Below are 19,177 nucleotides of genomic sequence, written 5' to 3'. Positions count from 1 at the left end.
TTTATATTCACTCATATGACATTTCATCCATTTTATGTATATAATCTCGGGAAATCTATTAAATAGAAATCATAGATGCAATTAGCTCCAGCAAGGAGTCTCGTTTCTGTGGATGAATACTTGGCATTCTTAGTAACACATATGCTCTCTGTAAATTTGATGAGCTCACTGTGTCTCACTGGGTCCAATTAACTGTGGGGCTTGGATGTGTTAGAAGCTTTGAGACGATACCTACACTGTGGCCAGTTAACCAAGTTAATGTTCTTGCTAGGCACTGTCTGGGTGCTGATTATGCTGGCTGTACAGTCTTGTGTGGGCTATATCCTTCATAACATCAGCCCATCCAAATGTGATCCCCTGCAGAGAGGCACTGTCTCTGTGTTAGGATGTAACTTTCCTCTTTCATCTTTGAAGGTTCAGATTTAATAATGACTCAGTTATTTTAGGAATATAAAAGTATTGCAATATATATACATATACATATACATATACATATACATATACATATACATATACATATACATATATTGATTATAACACTGGATTCATGGAGAGATGTGACCTCTCCAAGTGAATGTTCAAGAAAATAACTGTGAAACAAACCTCATGACATCTCTGCTAGACACATGCACACAGTATGTGGCCTTGATGTTCCAAAGCATAAACAGTTGTGTGAACCAATCAAATCTACTCTGAATTTGTATTGCCTTTGAGAATGATTTCAATAAGGAAAGTAAGCACTATAAACGGCATAGGGAAGGACAAGGAGATGATCAGCGATAAAGTGTTCACTGTGCAAGTGTGAGGACAGGAGTTTGGGTTCCCCAATAGCCACATAAAAGAACATGAGGGTGAGGTGGCCCCCTTGCAAACCCAGCTCATGGGAGAATCCCCAGGGAAAACCAGTTAGCTAGGTCTGAAAAACCTGTGAATTCTAGGTTCATCAAAAGATTTAGCCTCACTAAATAAAGTAGCACACAAACAAAAAAAAATACCTGATGCCAAATTTTAGCTTCTACATGTGCATCTCTACACACACTGTGTGTGCATGTACACACACCCACACACACATGCACACACGCATGCACTCATACTACAAAATAAGCTCATAAAATAGTATTATGTTTAGAGATGTAGTTGAGTGACCTCGAAGTTGGCAAATTACAATATTCACCCTCCTCTCTGTGGGATACACAATCCAAAATCCAAAAAAGAAGTGTGAAACTTCAGATTGGACCAAATCCAGTATGTATTTTTATATATGTCATTATGTTTCTATGATAAAAATTTATGTCTGACGTGCCGTATGAGAGTAACAATAAATAATTATAAAATAATCTACTGTAATAAAATTCATGTGAGTGTGTTCTGGTTCAAGACATCTTATCGTGGTTTCAAATTTTAATTATTTTAGATTCATTTCTTTCATTTTATTATGTGTATGGATGTTTTTACCTACAAGTATTTCTGTGCCCCACATGTATGCAGAGAGGTCAAATGAGGGCAGCAACTCATATTATGGATTACTGCTAGACAATTTATGAGTACTGAGATGTGAACATGGAGCCTCTATAAGGGCGGCTTTTTGATTAATCTCTCCACCAAGCTTCTACTTTTTAATTAAAAGGAATATTAGACAATTCTCTCGGTATTGTTTAGATTGCCAGTCTCAACGTTCATATGGTTTGCTGTAATTCTTAAGTAAAAAGGGGGCTACTTGAACACAAGCCCTGTGAGGATGCAATTGTCAGTCTGATGGCAGATATTATCGATGGGAGGGTAGTATATACACTGTGGACATGCAAATGAATATTGTACTCACATCCCACGTCCAAGAAGCAGAGCCAAATGGTACCAATTTATAATTTCAGCTTAATTGGAAGGCATATCCTTTGATCAAGACATCTAAGAGGCAGAAACAATAAAAATCCCAGCTTAAAACTAACTTGGGAAACAAATCAATACAGTCTCATGCCCATCAAAAAAAGGTATATTTAAAAAAATTGGTGAACTTTTGTTTTATTTAAAATTTTCCCATGTACTTATTATAATCTGTGGTTAAGCAAGCAACTATAATTATAGAAAGAGAAACTGTGGGGAAAGTAGAATTGCTATAAAATGCACACAGACATTTTATGGCTTTTTAAGTGTGCACTCAATCCTTGCTCTACCTGCATATAAAAGAGACATTTCCTCCGTATTCATTCCTTTCTGCCTCACCTCTCTTTGGCTTCCATTTTCTCCTTTCCTTTGTCTCTTACTTCCTCTCCACTGGAATCTATGGAACACTGATTCATCACTGCTACATCTCGACTATAGTTTAGAATAAGAGTTAAGAGTGTGTCCAATCCAGACATGTTAAGAAAGAGAAGGTGAGAATAAAGGGGGGGTGTAAACATGTGCACATATCTGTGAGATTAAAAAGAAAACAAAAAATGTGGGTCTTAGGAAAACAGGCAATATCTCAAAGCCCTAAATGCAGATGCAATCAGAATTCAATTCAATCAAGTATCTTTTCAAATACTTTGCATCTAATAACAGCAGAAATGGAAGCACATTCTATCAAAATGACATATAGAAGGGGCTCGCCCAGCCGGCAGACAGACTCTGAGCGCTTGGGATGGTGTTATTTAATCTGTTTATGACTATTGCTTAAACATGTTCAGAATTTTATAGCAGTAGCATAAGTAGCTACTGTATCTCAGTGCAGTAACATCCGCATATGAGGCATATGGAAAATAAATTCTTGTGCATGTTTCACCCCAAAATGCCAGTGTTAATGGATACCCAGTAACTTCTTTGAAAAACAACTGCACAAATGAAAGCCAAGGTGCATTTGTGATGAAGGAGGAGCGCAGCTGCCAGATTTATTAGGAAGGAATGTATTAACTGAGCTCCTTATCAATTGTAAAATGAGAGTTTCATTATGAACTATGCTTTTAAGAGTATTTTCCTCATGCATTAAACAGGTATAATTGTTCTCCCCTGTGACATAGGGTATTATGGATCCTTTCAAAGTAGATATGGAAATCGTAGATTTATTCTATTGAATTTAGACAACAAAGACAAAAAAGTACCCAAGTTAAGATTGAATTCTAGAGAAAGCCAGATGATTATATACTTGAAGCAGTATTCTCAGACATGGTCTGAAGTACATTTTGAATGCAAATAACACTCTCCTGTGTAAATGGTTATGAAGGTACTATGCCTACAACCTCCTTGGAACATGTGGAATGCTTTTCATTTCTCCATCTTTCTTAGCTTGTGAATTTAGGAGGTTCCCTGTTTTGTTATGTCTTTTTTATAGCAGCAATTTTCATGTTTTTATAGCATTTTTATGACCCATTGAAGGGCCTCTTGGTGCAATATTTGGCAATGTTTCACCTCAGCGCCTGTCACACAAGAATTCACAGCACCAGAGAGCTAAGATTCATCAGGAAATCCAACCTATACCATGTTAAGTCAGAGAGATGCCAACCTAGGAATCTCTCAGATTACCCTATTCCTACCTTGGTTCTGTAATTTTCAAAATGCCTAAGCTTTTACAGAATTCAGGAGAATCTTCTATCAGTGGGTAAGCCTATAGCTTTGCGCTTCTATTTCAGGAAATCCACATGAGAACCAAATGTCTATGTTTACTGTGATTCTAATCCAAATTTGTTGTTTACATAACATCCAGTGGTAAACTCAGTTCCCTATTGTAACCAGAGCTTTATATTAAATTGCCAATCATCTGAGTGAGGAAGATACCATCCCTATCCAGTTTTCAATGTCTCAAATATTTTATGTGAACTTTGTGGTCACAGAGGCTGAAGAGGTTCTTCCATAAACTGCCATAAAATTTTGATGCCATCTCTTTTCCTCTTGAAGCTATCCTCAAACTTTTTGGAGCAAATCAAAACTTCTGTTGCCTTTCCTCATCCTCATCTCAGATGGGTACCAGTAACACAGACAACAAAGGAGACTTAAATGCTTGTGGGCCAATACACCTTCTTTGGAAAACTCTAGAACTGTCAGTCTTAATGAACTCAGATCATATTTTCTGTCAGCTCCAGAAGATGGAAGAAGAAAGTATAAAATCAATTTTCAAAAGAACATATTCTCAAGACATCCCAGTGAAATGGAAAGACAGAAAAGAGAAACCATTTTCCTTTTTTCACCTTGTCCCATACTCTAAAAGAATATAAATAAGGCAGGAGTGGGGATGGAGATGGAGAAGAGAGCTAAGAGAATAAAGGATTTCCAAGTACAGAATGTTATCATTTGGGGTTGTTGGTACGATAACATGACACATTGAAGAGAAGCTGAAGAGAGTGCAGATTTCTATAAGAACATGCTGACATTTTGAAGCCTACTGGAATGATGATGTGTACAATTGCTGCCACAGAACAGAATAGAAACTTCTCAAGCAGGACTGAGAGAAGTGTTCAAGATATTTGAAACATGTGGCAGCTTGAATCCCCAAACTTACTTTTAAAAAGACAAACTGTCTCTTTGTCACTTGTTTTCTCTACACTTTCCCCTGATAGTGTACTATTCTGAGTATTACCTATGATCATAGGAGTAAAATGAGATGTAATTGAAGCTTTATTATATCCTTGTCATAGAACCAAGAATTTAAATGAGTAGGGATAGCTATGCACTCTTGGATTTACATCTTTAGCAACAGATACTATCTGCCATGGTCTGTGGAGTTTCTAATCAAATGCTTTAGGTAAGTATACATGCCAGTTAAAAAACAAAATCATTCACGAAAAACAATATGACTTAAAAAAATTGAGATCATGCCAGGAAAGCTGGTAAACATTTAAAAATTGAAATTTATTTAGCATTATTTTTTCAATTGGTTGCTAAATCAAATATTGGAAAAAAAGCCATATTAGTTTCTCATTTATCTAAAGATGTTCATCTTTTCAATTATCAAACCTTATTTGTTTTATTATTTTCTTTTTCTACTTTCCTTTTTAATTTATACTTTTATGGTTGGTCATACTTAAACGATGTTTAGAGCATAGAAGAAAAATCAAAAGGAACAAAAATAATCTTAAACATGTAAAATTCTTACTTACTTCTGGCTGGCATCTCTGACCAGGACTAGCGTATACTCCATACCCCTTCCCATACCCAGAGACAGCTTGACTCTCTAGAGGCCCTTCATAACCAGAGTCACACATGAGAGACCCTATACCTCAATACCTGGCCTAACTGGGACCCCCACGTGGCCCAGCAGAGGTGGAACTATCAACCCTTCCAGAGACACATCATTCTTCTGGTCTGCAACCACATGCCCAGGAACAGATCAGGTGATCCAGCATCCCCCACACCAACACCAAGAGACAGCTTGACACATGAGGGCCATCAAAACTAGGTTTTTAGTCTCACAGGAGGGACAGGCTCCAGTCAGAGACAGCAAGGCCACTTAACATCAGAAATAACCAGATGGTGAGAAGCAAGTACAAGAACATAAGCAATTTAAAACAATGCCACTTGGCACTATCAGAGCTCAGATCTCCCATCACATCAAGCCCTGGATATCCTAACACATCTGAAAAAAAAACAAAGATTCTGCCATAAAATCCCATCTCATGAAGATGATAGAGAACCTTAAGGAGGACATAAATAACTCCCTTAAAGAAATACAGGAGAACACAGGTAAACAGGTAGAACCCTTTAAAGAGGAAACACATGAATCCCTTAAAGAAATACAGGAAAACAAAATCAAACAGAATTGAACAAAAATAACCAGGATCAAAAATAGACAATAAAGAAATCAAAAAGGGAGACAACCTTGCAGATGGAAAACCTAGGAAAGAGATCAGGAGTTACATATGCAAACATCACCAACAGAATTCAAGAAATAGAAGAGAGAATCTCAGGGATAAAAGATATTGGCACAATAGTCAAAGAAAATACAAAGTTCAAAAAGGTCCTAACCCAAAACATCCAGTAAATTCAGGACACAATGAAAAGACCAAACCTAAGAATAATAGAAATAAAAGAGAGTGGATACTCCCAACTCAAAGGACCAGAAAACATCTTCAACAAAACATAGAAGAAATTTTCCTAACCTTAAGAAAGAGATGGCAATGCTCATAAACATACAAGAAGCCTACAGAATACCAAATAAATTGAACCAGAAGAGAATATCCTCTCATCACATAATAGTCAAAACACTAAATGCACAGAACAAGGAAGGAATATTAAAAGTGGTAAGGGGAAAAGATCAAATAACACATAAAGGAAGATCTATCAGTATCACACCAGATTTCTCAACAGAGATTCTAAAAGCCAGAAGATGTTGGACAGATGTCATGCAGACCCTAAGAGAAGACAAATGCTAGCCAGGGTACTATACCCAGCAAAACTCTCAATCAACATAGATAGAGAAACCAAGATATTCCATGACAAAAACACATTTCAACAATATATTTCCACTAATCTATCCCTAAAGAGGAAAATAGAAGGAAAACTCCAACACAAGGAGGGAAACTACATCCAAGGAAAACCAAGAAATTAATCATCTCACAACTAACTCAAAAGAAGAGAACCACACAAACATAATACCACCTCTAACAACAAAAATGACAGGAACCAACAATCATGGTCTTTAATATCTCTCAACATCAATGGACTCAATTCGACAATAAAAATGCATTGGCTAAGACACTGGATAAATAAAAAGGACCCAGTATTTTGCTGCATAGAGGAAGCATGCCTCAGTGACAAAGTCAGAAACTACCTCTGAGAAAAAGACTGGAGATATTTTCCAAGCAAATGGTCCCTAGAAAGAAGCTGTAGTAGCTATTCTAATATCCAATAAAATAGACTTTCAACCAAAACTTACCAAAAGAGTTGGGGAAGGACACTTCATGCCCATCAAAGAAAAAATCCACCAAGATTAACTCTCAATTCTGAACATCTCTGCCTCTCAAATCAAGGGCACCCACATTTCTAAAAGGAACATTACTAAAGCTCAAAGCACATGTTGCACCTCCTTACAACAATAGTGAAAGACTTCAATACCGTATTCTCACCAATGGACAGATAATGGAAACAGAAACTAAACAGAGACACAGTGAAACTAACAGAAGTTATGGATCAAATGGATTTAACAGATATCTACAGAACATTTCACCCTAAATCAAAAGAATATGTCTTCTTCTCAGCACCTCATGATACCTTCTTCAAAAGTGACCATATAATCAGACCCAAAGCAATCCTCAAGAGTTACAAGAAGATTGAAATAACCCCATGCATTCTATCAGATCACTATGGACTAAAACTCATCTGCAATAACAACAAAAATGAGAGAAAGTTCACATACTCATGGAAACTGAACAACTCTTACTCAATGATAACTTTTCAGGGAAGAAATAAAGAAATTAAAGACCTTCTAGAACTTAAGGAAAATGAAGATAAAGCATAACCAAACTTATGGGACAAAATGAAGGGAGTGCTAAGAGGAAAATTCATAGAAATGAGTGCCTCATAAAGAAATTGGAGAGATCCTACACTAGCAACTTAACAACACATATAATAGCTCTAGAACAAAAAAAAAGCAAACACACCCAAGAGGAGTAGATGGTAGGAAAAAAATCTAAATCAGGACTGAAATCAACCAATTAGAAACAAAGAGAACTATACAAAGAATCAACAACTAAAGACTGCTTATTTGAGAAAATCAATGAGATAGATAAACCCTTAGCCAAACTAATTAAAGGCCATAAAGACAGTATTCAAATTAACAAAGTCAGAAATGAAAAGGGAGATATAACAACAGAATCTGAGGAAATTAAACCAATTATCAGCTCCTATTACAAAAACTTATACTTAACAAAACTGGAAAATTTAGATGAAATGGATGATTTTCTAGACAGATACCAGGTACCACATTTAAATCAGTACCAGATAAACTATACAAACTGTCCCATAACCCCTAAGGAATTAGAAGCACTCCTTAAAAGTCTCCCAACCAAAAGAACTCCAAGACCAGATGGTTTTAGTACACAATTCTGTCAGATCTTCAAAGAAGACCTAATACTAATACTCTTCAAACTATTCCACAAAATAGAACACAAAAAAATATTATCAAATTCATTCTATGAAACCACAGTGACACTGATACCTAAACCACAAAAAGACCCAACAAAGAAAGTGAGCTTCAGTCGAAATTCACTTGTGAATATCAATGCAAAAATATTCAGTAAAATTCTCACAAACCAAGTCCAAGAACACCTCAAAACATTCATTCACAATGATCAAGTAGGCTTCATCCCAGGGATACAAAGACTATTCAATATATGGAAATCCATCAAAATAATCCACTATAGATGCAAAAAAAAAATGAAGAAAAAAATCACATGATCATCTCATTAGATGCTGAAAAAACTCTTCAACAAACTACAACAGACAAAATACATAGAAGTCTTGGAAAGATCCAGAATTCAAGACCAATACCTAGACATAGTAAAAGCAATATACATCAAACCAACAGTCAAAATCAAACTAAATGGAGAGAAACTTGATGTAATCCTACTAAAATCAAGGACAAGACAAGGCTACCCACTCTCTTGCTACTTATTTAATATAGTATGAGAAGTTATACCTAGAACAATTAGACAAAAAAGGAAGTCAAAGAGATGCAAATGGGAAAGGAAGAATTCAATGTATCACTATTTGCAGATGATATGATAATACAATACATAAACAACCCCCAAAAATCTACTGGAGAACTCCTACACCTGATAAATAACTTGAGCAATGTGGCTGGATACAAAATTAACTCAAACGAATCAGTAGCCTTCCACTACACATAGAATAAATGGGCTGAGAAAGAAATTAGGAAAACAATACCCTTCACAATAGTCACAAATAATATAAAATACCTTGCTGTAACTCTAACCAAGAAAGGGAAAGATCTATATGACAAGAACTTCAAGTCTCCATAGTAGGAAATGGAAGAAGACCTCAGAAGATGGAACGATCTCCCATGCAAATGGATCAGCAGAATTAACATAATAAAAATGACTATCATATGAAAAGCAATGTACAAATTCAAAGCAATCCCCAGCAAAACTCCAACTCAATTTTTCTGAGATATAAAGAGCAATCCTCAACTTCATCTAGAATAACAAAAACCCAGGATAGCAAAAACAATACTAATCAGTAAAAGAAGTTATAGGGGAATCATCATCCCTGACCTCAAGTTGTACTATAGAGCAATATTGATTAAAAACTGCACAGTATTGGTACAAAGATAAACAGGTAAATCAATGGAATATAATTGAAGACCCAAAAATAAACCCAAACACCTATGGTAACTTGATCTTTGACAAAGAAGGCAAAAATCATACAGTGGAAAAAAGAAAACATTTTCAACAAATGGTGCTGGTCTAACTGGAGGTCTGCATGTAGAAGGATCCAAATTGATCCATATTTATTTATATGATAAACAATTTATCCAAATCAATCTGTATTAACTCCTGTACAAAGATCAAATCCAAGTGGTTCAAGGACCTCTACATAAAACCAGATAGGTTGAATCTAATTGAAGAGAAAGTGGGAAAGAACCTCAAACATATCTACACAGAGAAAAATTTTATGAACAGAACACCAATAGCTCAGGCTCTAAGATCAACAATTGACAAATGAGACCTCGTGAAACTAAAAAACCTTCTGTAAGGCAACGGACACTGTCAATAGGACAAAAGGACCACCTACAGATGGGAAAAAGATCTTAACCAACCCTATATCTAATATAGGGCTAATATCAAAAATAAACATAGACAGAATACCTCTACCTGATCACCTAATTTTACTACTACTGGAAATATACTCAAAAGACACTCCAACATATATCAAGGACACATGCTCCAGTATGTTCATAGCAGCCTCATTTATAATAGCCAGAAGCTGGAAACAACCCAGATGTCCCTCAACAGAAGAATGGATACAGAAAATGTGGTACTGGTTCTGAAGATATCTGTATTCCCTCTGGACACCCACACTCCAGTGTCATTCCCTGCCCCACATCCTGCCTTTCTGTGTTTATAACCCCTGTGTGGACAAATTATGATTTGAGAAATAATAAATTATAAAAAACAAACTGAAACATTGCTACACACAAAAAAAGAAAACGTGGTACATTTACACAGTAAAAAACTACACAACTATTAAAAATGATGACTTCATGAAATTCCCAGGCAAATGGATGGAACCAGAAAGTATCATCCTGAATGAGGTAACCCAGACCCAAAAGGATATACATGATATGTACTCACTGACAAGTGGATATTATTACCCCAAAACTCAGAATACACACAATACAACTCAAAGACCACATGAAGCTTAACAAGAAGGAATGACCATGCTGTGGTTGCCTCAAACCCACTTAAAAAGGAGAACAAAATAATCACTGGAAGCAGAAGGAGGGAGAGTCCTGGGTGGAGAGGGGTAGGGGGAGGAAAAAAAGGGGGCAGATTCAGGTATAGGAAGAGACAGGAGAGAATTTCAGAGAGTCAGGAGAATGAATAGAAATAAGTAGCAGTGGGGCTGGAAAACAGGTGGAACCACTAGAAAATCCCAGACATCAGGGATGTGAGAGGTTCCCAGGACCCAGTGGGGATAACATTAGCCAAAATAACCAACAGCAGGGAGATAGAATCTGAAGAAACCACATCTGGTAGATAAACATGGCCCCTAGTTGATGGATGGGGCCACAAACCCATTTCAAAATTTTTAATCCAGAATTTTTCCTGTCTAAAAGAAATGCAGGGACAAAAACTAGAGCAGAGACTGAAGGAAAGGCCATCCAGAGACCGCCCCACCTTAGGATCCATTCAATCTGCAGACCAAACCGTGACACTTTTGCTGATTCCCTGTTGTGCTTGCAGACAGCAGCCTGGCGTGGCTGTCCTCTGAGAGGTTCTGCCAGCACCTGACTAAGACAGGTGCAGATACAGCCAACCATTGGACTGATGTCGGGAACGCCAAAGTAAAACCTAAGAAAAGGACTGGAAGAGCTGAAGGGGATTGCAATCCCATAGGAAGACCAACAATATCAACTATCTGGACCCCACAGAGTTCCCAGGTACTAAACCACCAACCAAAGAGTATACATGGGTGAGTCCATGACTCCAGCTACATATGAAGCAGAGAACTGCCATATCTGGCAATCAATAGGAGGGAGATGCTTGGTTCTGTGGAGGATTGTTGCCCTGGCTAAGGGGGATGCTGGAGAGGTAAGCCAGGGTTAGGGGAGCATCCTGCTAGATACAAAGCAGAAAGAGTGTGTTTGTGTGGAGAGGGGTTGTGGAGGGGCGACTGGGAAGGGAGACATTAGAAATGTAAAAAAATAAAATATTTTTTAAAAAAAAAGTGAAGGAAAAACGAATAATATGTAAAGTCCTGGTCCCCACTTTCGAAGAGAGTCATCCACGAATATAAAGCACACTTTCAGCTCCATAGAGCCTTAGCAGTAAGATTATTGCACATTTTATTGCCCTTTCCTAGGCCCTGATACTGGAAATTCATCTGCCTCTAACCTTTCCACCCGAGTCGACTTCATACATAAGTAAAGAGTAAGTTGAAATTACAGGGAGCTGTAAAGAAATGGAAGTTCCTCAATTTCTCCTTTCAAAACCAATATTAAAATATATGAGCTGCAATTGTCAAACTAAAAAATGGCCAGATGATTCATAAGGATGAGTAGCCGACAGGCTGGCCTGCTTGCTCCCTTGCATCACTGATTTTTTAACAGGTCCTCGGGCAGGAAGATGGTTATTTCCCGTCAGAGAGAGGAGGCAGTGGAGGTGAGGGATACTTGAGACACCAGAAGGAAAATGTCCGGATGCTGGACACATATAAGGATGCGCCAGTCAGCTCTGCATGCTGGGATGGGACCGTTTTAAGTAAACAACATGTAAATGTAACCTCAAAGGACTCAACTTCTCCTCCTAGAATTCTTAGCCCTCACTCAGTACCTCTCTCATCTCCCCAAGGAGGTACAGGCTTACCTGTCAAGCATCTCTTTAACTTGTCAGGGACTGAACTCGAGCTAAGGCAACCAGATATTACAGCTAAATGCGTTTACAGCTAAATGAGGGTGAATATCTGTTTCTGTTCACTGAGCCATGGCATTTGATGCCTGGTTTGCCATTCACACGTCACAGCATCACTGATTATTAACAGCCAGCATGCACAGGAGGTGGGACCTTGCAGCAGTCACAAACTTCTACGCTTTCAGATAAGGTCAGCAGACATCTCATTATGGTGAGCCAGCCAGACCAGCTTGTTTCTACCTTCTGGGATTAGGCATCCAGTGAACGCGGGGAGAGAGAGCTTGGAGATACGGACTCTTGTTTCTGTCCTTTTCTTGCTGATTTGCTCATGCCAGGCATTGTTCATTGATTTCCTTTCTTCATGAAAGATTCATTGGAATGCATGAATGTCTGCCTGTTGTTCTTTATACCTTGATTCTTAAGAAAGGGAAAACTTAACTGAACATGTTTATGTTTTCCCATGTAAATCCTCCGGAGAGGAGAAAGTGTGTTATTCTGATGGAAGTGAGGAGGCCATGGATGATTGTTGAAAATTCTCCTTGTAGATCTAATACAAAGGCAGAATTGAAATGCCCTGTGGCACATACATAATGCCACCCTGGGAGCGATGGAATAGTAGAGAATACAGATGACAATGCTTTCTTAAATGCTTGAGAAATATATTAGTGAATAAGCTTACTTCAAGGAAAAATAAAATTCATGTGCATGTTGTTATGAAGATATTATTAATCGGGTGTCAGTATGAGGGTTTATTAGAGAAGAAAGTTACATGCTACTAATATAAAAATTATGTGACCTAGTCCTGAAGGGAAAACATGTCAACTGTAATCTAAACAGATGAAACAAGACTCATTAAACAATTCAGCAGCAATACCAAGAGAGATGTAAACAAACAGAAAGAAGAACAATATCAAGCCCCCAATAATTGTGATTGCCTAAGTAACCATATTACTAAAGGGGAGAGCCCGTTTTCAGTTCATTGACATTGAATCTAAATGTCAGAAACAGAACTGTAGCTGCCCGTGGAACAATATCACCAAACCCAATAGGTAAAAGATATGGGATTAAAGAGCTTTAGTTTTCATAAGTATCCCCTACCGTCAAAGGGCCAGCAAGTGTTTTATCAACAGTAATGTACCTACTATGTTGGTACTTACTATGGAGGTAGAAGTTTTAAGACATGGAGGCAACCAGGAGGTTTTTAGATCATGGGTGGTATTCCTTTAAAGCTCCTTCTCTTTCTCTCTGTGCTCTAGAGCTAGAGAAGTTTTACTCCAACATACACTCCCTCCATAAAGTGCTGGGACCCCACAGGCTCAAAGCAGAGGGTCCAACTGATGTTGTACCAAAATTTTGGAAACCATGAGACCATCGCATCGATTTTCTCTAAAACTTATCGCGGGTCTATGATATAGTGAGACAAAGTTGACTAATGTGTGAGGATGCTGAGAATGGAAAGCTCCAGCAGAGCTTAGAATAAATCATAACTAACCACAACAAACGGGGCCAACACTTTAGAAGGTTATTGGCCATTGGAAACACAATAAAATCACCCAAGGGGCCTTTTACAAACACAATTAGTACCACATGGAATCAGATTCACCTAGTCTAATATCAAACACTGGCATGATGGTCCAAATCCTCAGGGATGCCAATGAGCAATCCTGTTGGAGAAACACCCATTTAAAGAAAAGAGGAGATTGGAAATAGCATTTCCTGCAGATAAGCCAGCTGGCGCAGAGTTCAAGCTATGGCAGTGCAAATACCTGCTGGAAAGATGCTTGGAGAAAAGCAGCACACAAAACAGACAGAACAGACACAGAGGGATTTCTTTTTCTTTTTCTTTTCTTAGCTAGTGTATTAGTTAAAATCAAAGTTTACACTGTCCTTTGGTCTAAAAACAGATCTCAGTGCACATATCTGCTTTGATCATGTAAATGTTACTGATACATCTTTACTAAATTGATGAAGATTTTCCAAATGTTCTCATTAATATACATTTATGATCAAGGACTTTCAGATATATTAAAGGTAATTGGAAAATTATGATTAGGACAGGACAGAAAGCTTAACAAAGGGAATTTCAATGACTAAATGGAATATTTAATTAGAAGTAGTAGTCATCGTCGTAGTCATCGTAGTATGTACCCACAGACATCAGGACATGGTGTCAGATTCCCTGAAACTGGAATAACATGGACATCATAAGCTGCCGTGTGGTCCTGGGAGCACAACTTAATTGTTTTACATGAGCAACCAGTGATGTTAACAAGTGCAACATTCCTTAGACTCCAATAGTATTATTTTTTCATTTTCTTTTGTTTTGAAATAACCAATTTTCTGGGTTAATTGTTGTCTTAGGTAGGGCTTGTTTTTTCTTTCTATGAAGAGGCTCCATGAGCAAGGCAACTCTTGCAAAGGCAAACAGTTAATTGGAGATGGCTGACAGTTTCAAGGCTTTAGGCCATTATTATCATGGCAGGAAGCATGGCAACATACAGGCAGATATGGGGGCAGAGTAGGAGCTGAGAGTTTTATATCTTGATCCACAGGTAGCAGAAGAGGACTGTGTTTCACACTGGGTAGAACTGGAGGATGTATATGAAACCTCAAAGCCTGCCTCCAAGGTGACATACTTCCTTTAACAAGGCCACACCTACTCCCACAAGGCCACACCTCCTAATAGTCTTATTCTACAAGTATACAAACACATGAATCTATGGTGGCCATATCTACTCTAACCATGACAATTGTTTTCACTATCTTCTTAGGGTACCATGTCACTTAACGTGAAGATTTCACTATAACATGAAAACTCCACAGCCATGAGCATGTATATTTTGGCATTACCCTACCTAATACACTGGCAATCTGATACTCTGTCCTTATTAGCTTATTTTGTGGAATTATTTATAATTGAAATGTAAGCATACCTTGAACATACAGGATTACCTATAAACATTGTATGTTAATTCTCTTTTCTATCAATTGTCTTATCTAAATGTTTAAAATAACTTGGAATAATGGTGACCATCTACTTTTGTCCAAGATGTGATAGGGCAAAACTGTAATGAGTAAAAATAGAGAGAAGGAACCCGACTGTCTTTAAAGAAATTATAATGTCCCCATAGGGGTCTGTTTGCCAGCAATGCCATTTCAATCCATTGTGAGGTTTATGGAACTATTAGATTTTCTGTTTCAGAAGTAACAGTTAAATAATGAGGAAAATTTGGGTAGACCTTAAAAAGATTTCAGATGGCTCAAAAATACAATAGAGCATAATGGCTTCCATGTGAAAGTTGGTGCTGACTTTGTGTGACCAGTGGAAATTCGACAAGACTGTGGTGATTGAGATGGTTTCTGTGTCTTCATTTGCTGCCTCTCACTCCTGTAATGTGGCCTGAGACTAAACTCGAGACCATCTTTCACGCAAGGACACTGTCCCTTATCTATGGCATTTCAGCAAGGTGAGTATGTAAAGAGTTGAGAATGATAACTTAATAACTGAGAGTTATCATTCATATTAATTATATTTTTCAAATTAGAAGTCTCCAATTTATGTCCAAATACATTCGTGAGCCAGAAGAACCCAGCATCATTAAAGGTGAGCAAGAAAATTAATATCTGTGAAGTTAATCACTGTAAGCTTTGTTCTGAATCATAAAATCTACTGTAACATCTTACTATAGTAGTTATTTCAGGATACATGCAATCTTTTCTAGGACTTGGAATAGGAGAGACAAATGTCTTTGAATTATCTTTCTATATTACTATACCTGCCTCCTACAAATAGCTAGAATGCATTGTAGAGTACAATCATCTTAGAGATTTAAGCTGAAAGATCTAGTACAAATATTTTTTAAACAAATGAAAACTCCAATTATGAGCCAGAAAACTTACCTACGTGCCATTGTTACTTCATGAGGAAGACAAGGCTGTACTCCAGATGCCTCACTTCTCTGCCATCCCAAATTGTATTTATTATAAAATTATTTCCTAAGACTATTGCTTTTAAATAATTATGATCATTCAATTTTTGTTTTGCTCTTTTTTGGAATACTGTTGTTTTTACCTTAAACATCCATCAATTTTATGTGTTGAAGCCTCAAGGTTTCTGGAATCATAATCTCAAGGTTATGAGAATCATAAATGGGTTCAGAGCAAAGCTTCTTGTGATTCTGAAAAGAATGTTTCAGGAAACTTTAAGAGTTGGATCTATTAGGAGGTAGCAGTTCATTGGGTACATATACTTGAGGGTATATTGTTCACCCTCTCCTCTGTATTCCGAAGACAAGAGTACCTTTGTTCTAATCTGTGCCCCCACTGTGTTTATCTGCCTCACCATGGGTCTAAAAGCTATGGACCATTGAACATCACACAAGAGGAACTAAACAAGCCTTTCTTCCCTTAAATCTCTTACTCAGACAACTGAACTGAGGAATACACTTTGTATGTCTTACACCATAAAATTGTATAATTGAGTTTTTCAGTCTTTAGGCTAGCAAGTAAAAATCTGTATATGCCATCTATCCTGGAAGAAATTGGAGTCTCTTTTTTAGATGATGGCACAGGGAAGTCAACCCATCAGTAGAAGATGCTCCAGGATTGAAGGTTAAATTGGCATAATTGTAGGTGTGACAGCTGACAAACAACAGAGAGAATTCCCAGTTGCTCTACAAGTTATAAATTCCAATACAATTACATCATAATTGTTGTATAAAGCAAATGAGAAAATAATTATGTAAGATATACCCAAAGGATTTAGTATATGTTGTCACTGCCCAATATGAAGGATAAGAGAGCATCACCTTATTGTAAATATGAGGAGATGTAGAATAACTATTCAGAACAATATTTTTGATATCAGTTTATAAATCAGTGCTTCATATACTGTATTATATGCTCTTGTATTGTGTGATAGGCAGTAATGTCTTTATTGGAGAAGTTCAGTGATTAACCTAGTCATACTGCTCCTCACAAGTAACCCAGAAATGGACTTGCTTATGAAATTTCAGAAGAATATCATACCTGTACTAGAAAATAAGCAAAGTATATTGAGGGCCTTGTGGTTTTTAAGAAAAAAAAATCTGTAGCAAGTTCAACATGAACAATAGAAACTGCAGATTGAAAAGAACAGGAAAGAGAATGTTGAAAGGTCATGAGGGCAGCCTGGGATAGCTGTCTCAGTTTTAGTATGTTCTTTATAGATGGATCTGAACACAATTTGAAAAGACTTCCCTGATATCTTGTCAACTCAGAGTTGACTCAAACTCACTCTTAATTTTTGAAAGAAGAAAACCTGAAGTTGAAGATGTAAGGCCTTACAGTGAAGTATCCATGGCAAGAATTAGTGATCAAAAGCGATAGAAAACCCTATACAGGAAGGTGAACAAAAGGTATTCTTGTAAACATGAATGTTTAGATTGATAAAAATTCTGCAAATAGGAATCACTTATATACACATCTATGTATAGGCATACATACATAGTCTTTTTCCATTTCTTCTTTTTATTGTTTACATATGTGTTTTGGGGGAAAGCTTGTATGTGTGGCATGTACATGAATGAGTATGCTTGTGTCTGTATGTGTTAGTGTGAAGTGCATGTATGTGTATGTGATTGCATATATACTTGTGTACAACTGCTGTGAACACCAGAGGATAATCTCAAGTGTCATTCCTCCAAAACAGTCCATTATTTGTTGAAAGAGAGTCTCTCAGTGGCCTGGAGATAATCAAGTAGATTTGAAAGTTCCACCTATCTCTGTCTCCTCAGCATGTGATTGTTAAGTGTGTGCTGCTATGCCTGACTTCTTTACTAAATATTGACTCTGGAGGAAGGGGTAGGTTGAGACTCATGTCTGTACAGATAGCTTCCTCCACATCATTATCTTCTCATTTCTTTCCTTCTGCTCCTACTCCAAGATGTGCCAAAATTGATCCAGAAATTTTCTACAGTAAAATAGCTGGATAGTGAAGGTTGTTCATTTTACAGATGCTAACAACATAAAATACGATTATCCTTAAAATTCTTTCAAGAAAACAAACATGTTTTCTATATATTTCAACAAAATCAAACCAACAGGTTTATTTTAAAGAATCAAGTCATGCAATTATGCAGAATGAAAAATTCTAAGGCCTGGAGGGCGGTTAACTCAACGGAGACCCAGGAAGTTACTCTGTTGGTCCAGAACTGTGTCTCAAGATCTGACTGTGTGCATCATTTGTGGTAATATTCCAGTGAAGGCTGACAATGTTGCAAGAATCTTTCTGGAATAAAAGCTCTGGAACCAATGAGAGAGGAAGAGAGACTTCACCAGTGGACCTAAGCCAGGAGAGCTTCTGAAAGGCTTCAGTGTGAGATTCAGTTTGTATACACATTTTGTACTCTAAAACTACAAGGCAGGGGAAGGTAAGCATGCAATATTTTGCAAAAGTGTACATGGCAGTTAGGGTAGTGACCCACTATGTCAGCTATTCCTCCAGGTCGCTCTGTTCTAGGTATCCAATGAATTCGTGATTGGCAAATAGGCAGTACAAGCAAAGGTTTAAGTAAATCACTAATTCCACAAATCAGTATCTAATAATTGGTCTTTTCTATCTTTTATTGCTTTAGCAAGCCCAAGAATAAATAAGAAATTGTTTTTCATTTGATGTCCCAAAGGTATGAAAAAATCTGTTTTCCTCATTAGAAGGAAACCAGGAGGTGTCAAAAATACAAACAAAAGAAATATGAAATCCAATGCCATTATTTTTTTAACAAAAATACTTTAATTATATACAATAATGTGATGAAAATACTTGTAGGTCTCCCTTAGTCAGGTGCAAAGGACAAAAGTTTCTAAGAAGTTAACTGAGAACTACCTTCAATGACATTGACCAAGAAGAAACTGTCATCAGCTATCATGAACATGAGGAATTTGAAAACAACATACTATATTGAAATGTTGTTCCCTGGAGGGTCACACGTTAATATCTGTGTCCGAAAAGTACTATTTTGGACAGTTCTGAAAACACTAGACATGGAGCCTAGTTGTACTCTCATGTGTGTCTTGTCTCTTGCCTCTTTTGGAATCAATATTTGCTTCCTGTTGATAATGAGATAAGAGCCTTCTCTGAT

This window comes from Grammomys surdaster, unplaced genomic scaffold (genome assembly GCF_004785775.1).
Source record: "Grammomys surdaster isolate TR1022 unplaced genomic scaffold, NIH_TR_1.0 185, whole genome shotgun sequence".
NCBI lineage: Eukaryota > Metazoa > Chordata > Mammalia > Rodentia > Muridae > Grammomys > Grammomys surdaster.
The sequence above is the reverse complement of the archived record's forward strand: the minus strand, read 5'-3'. Positions refer to the sequence as shown.